This window comes from Podarcis gaigeae (genome assembly GCF_964106915.1).
Source record: "Podarcis gaigeae genome assembly, chromosome: 6".
Lineage (NCBI taxonomy): Eukaryota > Metazoa > Chordata > Lepidosauria > Squamata > Lacertidae > Podarcis > Podarcis gaigeae.
The window spans coordinates 69,294,266-69,300,456 of record NC_139682.1 but is presented as its reverse complement, the minus strand read 5'-3'; the positions used below and the strand labels follow the sequence as shown (position 1 = coordinate 69,300,456).

Below are 6,191 nucleotides of genomic sequence, written 5' to 3'. Positions count from 1 at the left end.
AAAGACCTCAATGAGACTTACACACACATCTATAAGAACTGTGCTACATGACACCCATTAGATGGTTTAGAAACCGAGTCAACAAGTTGTTAGCTTGATTGAAGTCAGTGCAGAAAACCACAGTGAGGTCTGCATTCTAGATTTTTAACAGGTGACTGTATCCCACCAAGATCACATATTTAATTCAGAGATACTCAGCTGCCCCAGAATACTATTCTCCAGTCTGTGGTCTGGAAGAGGGAGCAGAGTTGTATTTTTCTTCTTCTTTGCCACACAAGCTAACCCACACCCATAGTCAGTCTCCACATTCCAAAGACTCCTTCTACAGATAGCAGCATAGTTATGGAACACATTTACTCAGGCATAGTGGTGCCCGAAGCTGTAGCCCCAGATTTCCAGGCTTAGGGGGTGGGTGGGTGGGATTAGACTGACACGTTCTACATTGAAGATCATTATTTCCTTAGACTTGGTTAGAGAATGGATAAGGAGAAGAGGACTTGACTCCAAAGAGAGGAAAGGGGGAGGACTACAAGTAATCAGCTAAGAAATACTGCTGCAGCAGGGGTAGAACTAATCAGTGGTGGTTTGTACAGATGCTCAGTGAAAACATGAATAAGAACTTCAGAAGAAACATGCTGGATCAGACGAGAGGCCTGTCCAACCCAGCATTTTGTTCTGATGGTGGACAAACAGATGCCTATGGGAAACTCATATGTGTAGGAATAGTTCCCTAAGATCAAAATGATCTATAATAGCACAATATCTAGTCCCTATATCATGAAAGTGGAAGTGAGATGTCCTTCCAATGAGGTGCGCAAGCTGTACTGATGCTTATTGCTCTTTGTTTAATGGGAGAACAGATGCATATGCATCCTAATTTTTTACATCTATCATCTATCTATCTATCTATCTATCTATCTATCTATCTATCTATCTATCTATCATCTATCTATCTATCATCTATCATCTATCATCTATCTATATCTATCATCTATCTATCATCTATCTATATCTATCTATCTATCTATCTATCTATCTATCTATCTATCTATCTATCATCTATCTATATCTATCTATCATCTATCTATCATCTATCTATCATCTATCTATCTATCTATCTATCTATCTATCTATCTATCTATCTAATCTCTATCTATCTCTATCTATCTATCTATCTATCTATCTATCTATCTATCTATCTATCTATCTATCTATCTCTATCTATCTATCATCTATCTATCATCTATCTATCTATCTATCTATCTATCTATCTATCTATCTATCTATCTATCTATCATCTACCTCATCTACACATACACACATGAATGAGAAAACTATACTGAAATGTTTTTATAAATCACTGGGCTGTTGCTGTAGGTGGAAGGGTAGCACAGCTGATCATCACTACTATTCTCAAAGGCTGGTGAGAGCATCTACGCTGGTGTCTCTCTGTGCATGATTGAGGCAGGAGAGTTCAATTTTAATAGATTTCCATTTTAGCCATTAAAGTAGAAATGGGGGACCTGTTGCCCTCCATGTATTGCTGGTCTCTAGCTCCCAGGAGCCCCATCCAGAACAGCCAATGATGTGGGATGATGGCAGTTGCAAATCAGCAACATCTGGATGGCCACAGGTCTCCATTGCTGCATCACTGGATAGTCCCACTAGGCCAAATTAAAGTGCCAAACCTATTCATCGTGTGTAAAAGACAAGCTTATTTTTAATAAACAATGTAAATAAAGAAAACCACATTTCTTTGTTATTGCTCTTATCAGCCTCTGATGTTGAGATAAGCTCTCCATATGTGCTATACCTGAAAGGTACCCGCATCATTCAGCCTGGACACTGAGGTCCAGCTCCAAGGGCGTTCTGGCAGTTCCCTCACTGTGAGAAGTGAAGTTCCAGGGAACCAGACCGAGGGCCTTCTTGGTAGTGGCACTCTCCTTGCAGAACGCCCTCCCAGCAGATTTCAAGGAGATAAATAACTATACAACTTTAAAGGACACTTGAAGGCAGCTCTGTAGCGGGAAGTGTGGCGTTTGACAGAGCCCCCGGTCATCTCATGGACTATTGACCTGTACACCACTAATCTGCTGCCACCAACCAGGTCCTTCCTGGTAAATCCCTTAGTCTCAGTCAGGTTCTCAAATTAGCAAAGAAGAGTGTAGTTTATTGCAGACACAAACAAACTTTAACTGCACTCCAAACATTGTTACTCTTTACCTTCTTAGTCTTAGTTTATCCTGTCTCTGTCTCTTCTACCTCCCCTCACACAAGAACCCACTGTCCATTTCCAACTGCCTGCCAACTGCTTTTCTAACTGCCTTTCCCAACCAACCAACCCACTAAAACCAACCAACTACCCACCAACAACTACCTCAAACCTCGGGCTAAGCCCTTTTATAAACAGGTAGACTCCGCCTCTGGCTTTCCTACTGATATACATTTTAACCCTTTCTCTCCCCTGTACAAACATTTTCAAATGAACGGGCAAACACCACATCCCTCCCCCCTTAAATAAGTTTGATCAGGAGAGATAACTGAACAGAGTTACACTCCTGATCAAACTGCATTAAACATTTAAAGCAACTCAGTTATTATTAACTGTCCATGGTTAACCTTCATCATCGGGTCTTCTTGATAAAGCATTGGCCACAATGTTCAGGAACCCTTTCATGCTTCTTATGGTGAAATTGAAGTCCTGCAGCAACAGGGCCCACCTCAGCAGTTTGCTATTAGTTCTCATCGTCCTTAGCCAAAGCAAGGGTGAATGATCGGTGCACAGTATAAATTTCAGGCCCCAGATGTAAGGTTTTAACTTCTGTAGGGACTTGTTGTTGTTTAGTCGTTTAGTCGTGTCCAACTCTTCGTGACCCCATGGACCAGAGAACGCCAGGCACCTCTGTCCTCCACTGCCTCCCACAGTTTGCTCAAACTCATGCTGGTAACCTCGAAAACACTATCCAACCATCTCGTCCTCTGCCGTCCCCTTCTCCTTGTGCCCTCCATCTTTCCCAACATCAGGGTCTTCTCCAGGGAGTCTTCTCTTCTCATGAGGTGGCCAAAGTACTGGAGCCTCAGCTTCACAATCTGTCCTTCCAGTGAGCACTCAGGGTTGATTTCCTTCAGTATGGAGAGGTTTGATCTTCTTGCAGTCCATGGGACTCTCAAGAGTCTCCTCCAGCACCATAATTCAAAAGCATCAATTCTTCGGCGATCAGCCTTCTTTATGGTCCAGCTCTCACTTCCATACATCACTACTGGGAAAACCATAGCTTTAACTATACGAACCTTTGTTGGCAAGGTGATGTCTCTACTTCTCAAGATGCTGTCTAGGCCTGTCATTGCCCTTCTCCCAAGAAGCAGGCGTCTTTTAATTTCGTGGCTGCTGTCACCATCTGCAGTGATCATTGAGCCCAAGAAAGGGACTAGATGATAGCAAAACATTCTTTTTCTATCACGGAAAGGTGTTTCTCTCTGGGTAGCAATTTCTTGCTGACATACGTGATCAGATGCAGGTTGTCTTTATCTCCTGGTTGACACAGCACGGCTCCGATCCCAGCATTCGACGCATCTGTAAAGATGCTGAACTCTAGGTCATAGTTTGGTGTGACGAGGACTGGTCCGGTGATCAAGGCATTCTTTAGCGCATCAAATGACTACTGACACGCTGATGTCCACTCCACACGCTCTGGTTCTTTCTTACGAGTCAAGTCGGTCAGTGGTGCAGCTAGTTCACTGAACTTAGGGATAAATCGTCAATAATACCCTGCCAAACCCCAAAATGCTCTCACTTTCTTTTTTGACGTGGGAGTAGGCTAGTTCGTAACTGCCTTCACCTTGGTCTCTAAAGTCTTTATTATTCCTCCACCCACCATATGTCCAAAGTACAGTCATACCTCGGGTTAAATGTGCTTCAGGTTGAGTGTTTTCAAGTTATGCTCCACAGCAACCCAGAAGTAACGGAGCATGTTACTTTTGGGTTTCACTGCTTGCGCATGCGCAGACGCTCAAAATGACGTCACGCGCATGCGCAGAAGCGGCAAAACGTGACCCGCGCATGCGCAGACGCATCTTACGTTCTACTCAGGACGTAACGGGGGTCCGGAACAGATCCCATTCGCATCCAGAGGTACCACTGTACTTGATTTCTGAGTCACCAATCTGACATTTACTAGCCTTAATGGTCAAGCCCGCCTCTTTAATTCTTTGTAGCACTAACTCTAGGTGCTCTTTGTGTTCGGACCAGGTTTGACTAAAATTGCAATATCATTCAGGTAAGCTACTGTAAACTCCCTTAATCCATGCAGGATCTTATCCACTAGCCTTTGAAAGGTTGCTGGTGCATTTTTTAGCCCAAAGGCCATCACTTTAAACTCATATAATCCTAGGGGACTTCTAAAGGCAGTCTTTTCCTGGTCCCCAGGATACATTTTTACTTGATAATAGCCTTTTGTGAAGTCTAGACAGGTAATGAAATGGCACCTGCCTATGGTTTCAATTAGGTCATCTAAGTGGGGCATTGGATAGGCATCTGCCTTAGTGACATGATTTAACTTTCGATAGTCAACACAAAATCTTATAGAGGCATCAGGTTTGTCTACCAGCACTACCTGTGCTGCCCAGGGGGGTTATGATCCCTGCCTTCAGCATCTCCTGCACCTCTGCAGACTTTATCCATGTATGTCCCAGTTATCTGATAAGGGGTCATTGCAATGGGTTTACCATCCCCAGTGTCCATGCGATGGACCATTCCCTTTGCTATTCCTGGAACATTACTAAAGACGGCTTTGTATTTTTGTAGCATACTTCCTACCTCCTCCCACTGTGATTGGGTTAATGAAGGGGCTAGATTCACTTCTTTCTGATTACAACATTGCTCCCCTCTTCCTTCCTATTGGTATACATTTTAACCCTTTCTCTCCCCTATACAAACATTTTCAAATGAACGGGCAAATGCCACATCAAGTTTTTAAAGTTTGATGTTTTTATTATGCTTTTATGTTTTTTGGAAGCCACCCAAAGTGGCTAGGGCAACCCAGTCAGATGAGTGGGGTACAAATAATAAATATTATTATTATCATTATATTTTTAAAGTCCATACATATTGGACCTATGTTTCTGTGGTGGGAGGGCTTTCCCCCCAATTGGAAGCAACTATTTGTCTCACTACTGTCATAAGAAAGAAGACCAATTTTTGATGCTTGACATTTGGATTGATATCGTTTTCCATTGACAGTAGGAGAAAAGGACTTGCATGGAATCAGGCACAAGACATTGTCCCATTATGGCAGATGACAGTCAGTGGGGGGGGGGATCAGGTCCAGATATATTTAAGCAATCGATACACCACACATGGAGGATTGTGCCTTTAAGCTTACATCCTCTCCAGCAAAAAGGCTAGAGAGTATAGTTAACTCTTGAGGAAGCTGTGGAGACTGAGGATCGCCACTTTCCCACAGCTCCCTAAGTCTCCTCCTCTGGTTGCTTCCCAAGCAATCTGAGGCTCCATCATTTTGCCTGTCTTTGCTCTGCCCTTTTCATACCTCTTCTGGTTCTGGGAGACTGGAGGAGAGGGGAGCTGGCTGCAGCAGTCGGAGGGACATCTTGGCTATCTCTGCAGCCTGCCTAACCCCTGCCTCTTAGCTCCTCTCCAGCCTCTACTTCTGCCTCTTCCTGCTCACTAAAGTCCTATCACCACTTCAGCTTCCAACAGCTCCTTCTCCCAGTCTGCTCCCTCTTCTCCCTCTGACCACTCATTGTCATCCCACCCTGGTTCTGAACAGGGGCGAAGGAAGGCGTCGTGACACCTGGGGCGGGCGTCACTACATAGGGTGCATGTGTGGCGTTGCTACATATGACGCATGTGCCATATGTAGTGACGCCGCACATGCGCTGTATAGCGGTTTGCCGCAGGTGCCGCTCCAGCACCATACAGACGGTGCCAGGATCCCTCCAGAGCTGCTACAGCCGCAAACGGAGGATCCTCCAAAGGTGGCTGCGGTGGCGCGATGGCTGCCTGTGCCCCTGTGAGCCCCTGCGGGGTGACTTCTTGTCACCCCTGCAGACATGGAACCCGGGGCGTACAGCTCCCCACACCCCCTGTTGTGACACCCTGGCTCTGAGTCTTCTTCACTTGGGGGTTCCCCAGCTGGTACCTCCCAACACTCCTCTGTCAGACCATGACAGTT

At 44.9% G+C, this 6,191-nt stretch overlaps 1 long non-coding RNA gene across 1 annotated transcript; it reads left to right on the top strand.

Moving 5' to 3' along the window:
• Nucleotides 1-2,157: 2,157 nt before the first annotated feature.
• Nucleotides 2,158-4,885, top strand: LOC310846674. Its single transcript, XR_014565446.1, has 3 exons — nt 2,158-2,823; nt 3,422-3,904; nt 4,157-4,885. It is a non-coding gene; the product is annotated as an uncharacterized lncRNA (long non-coding RNA).
• The last annotated feature ends 1,306 nt before the right edge of the window (nt 4,886-6,191 follow it).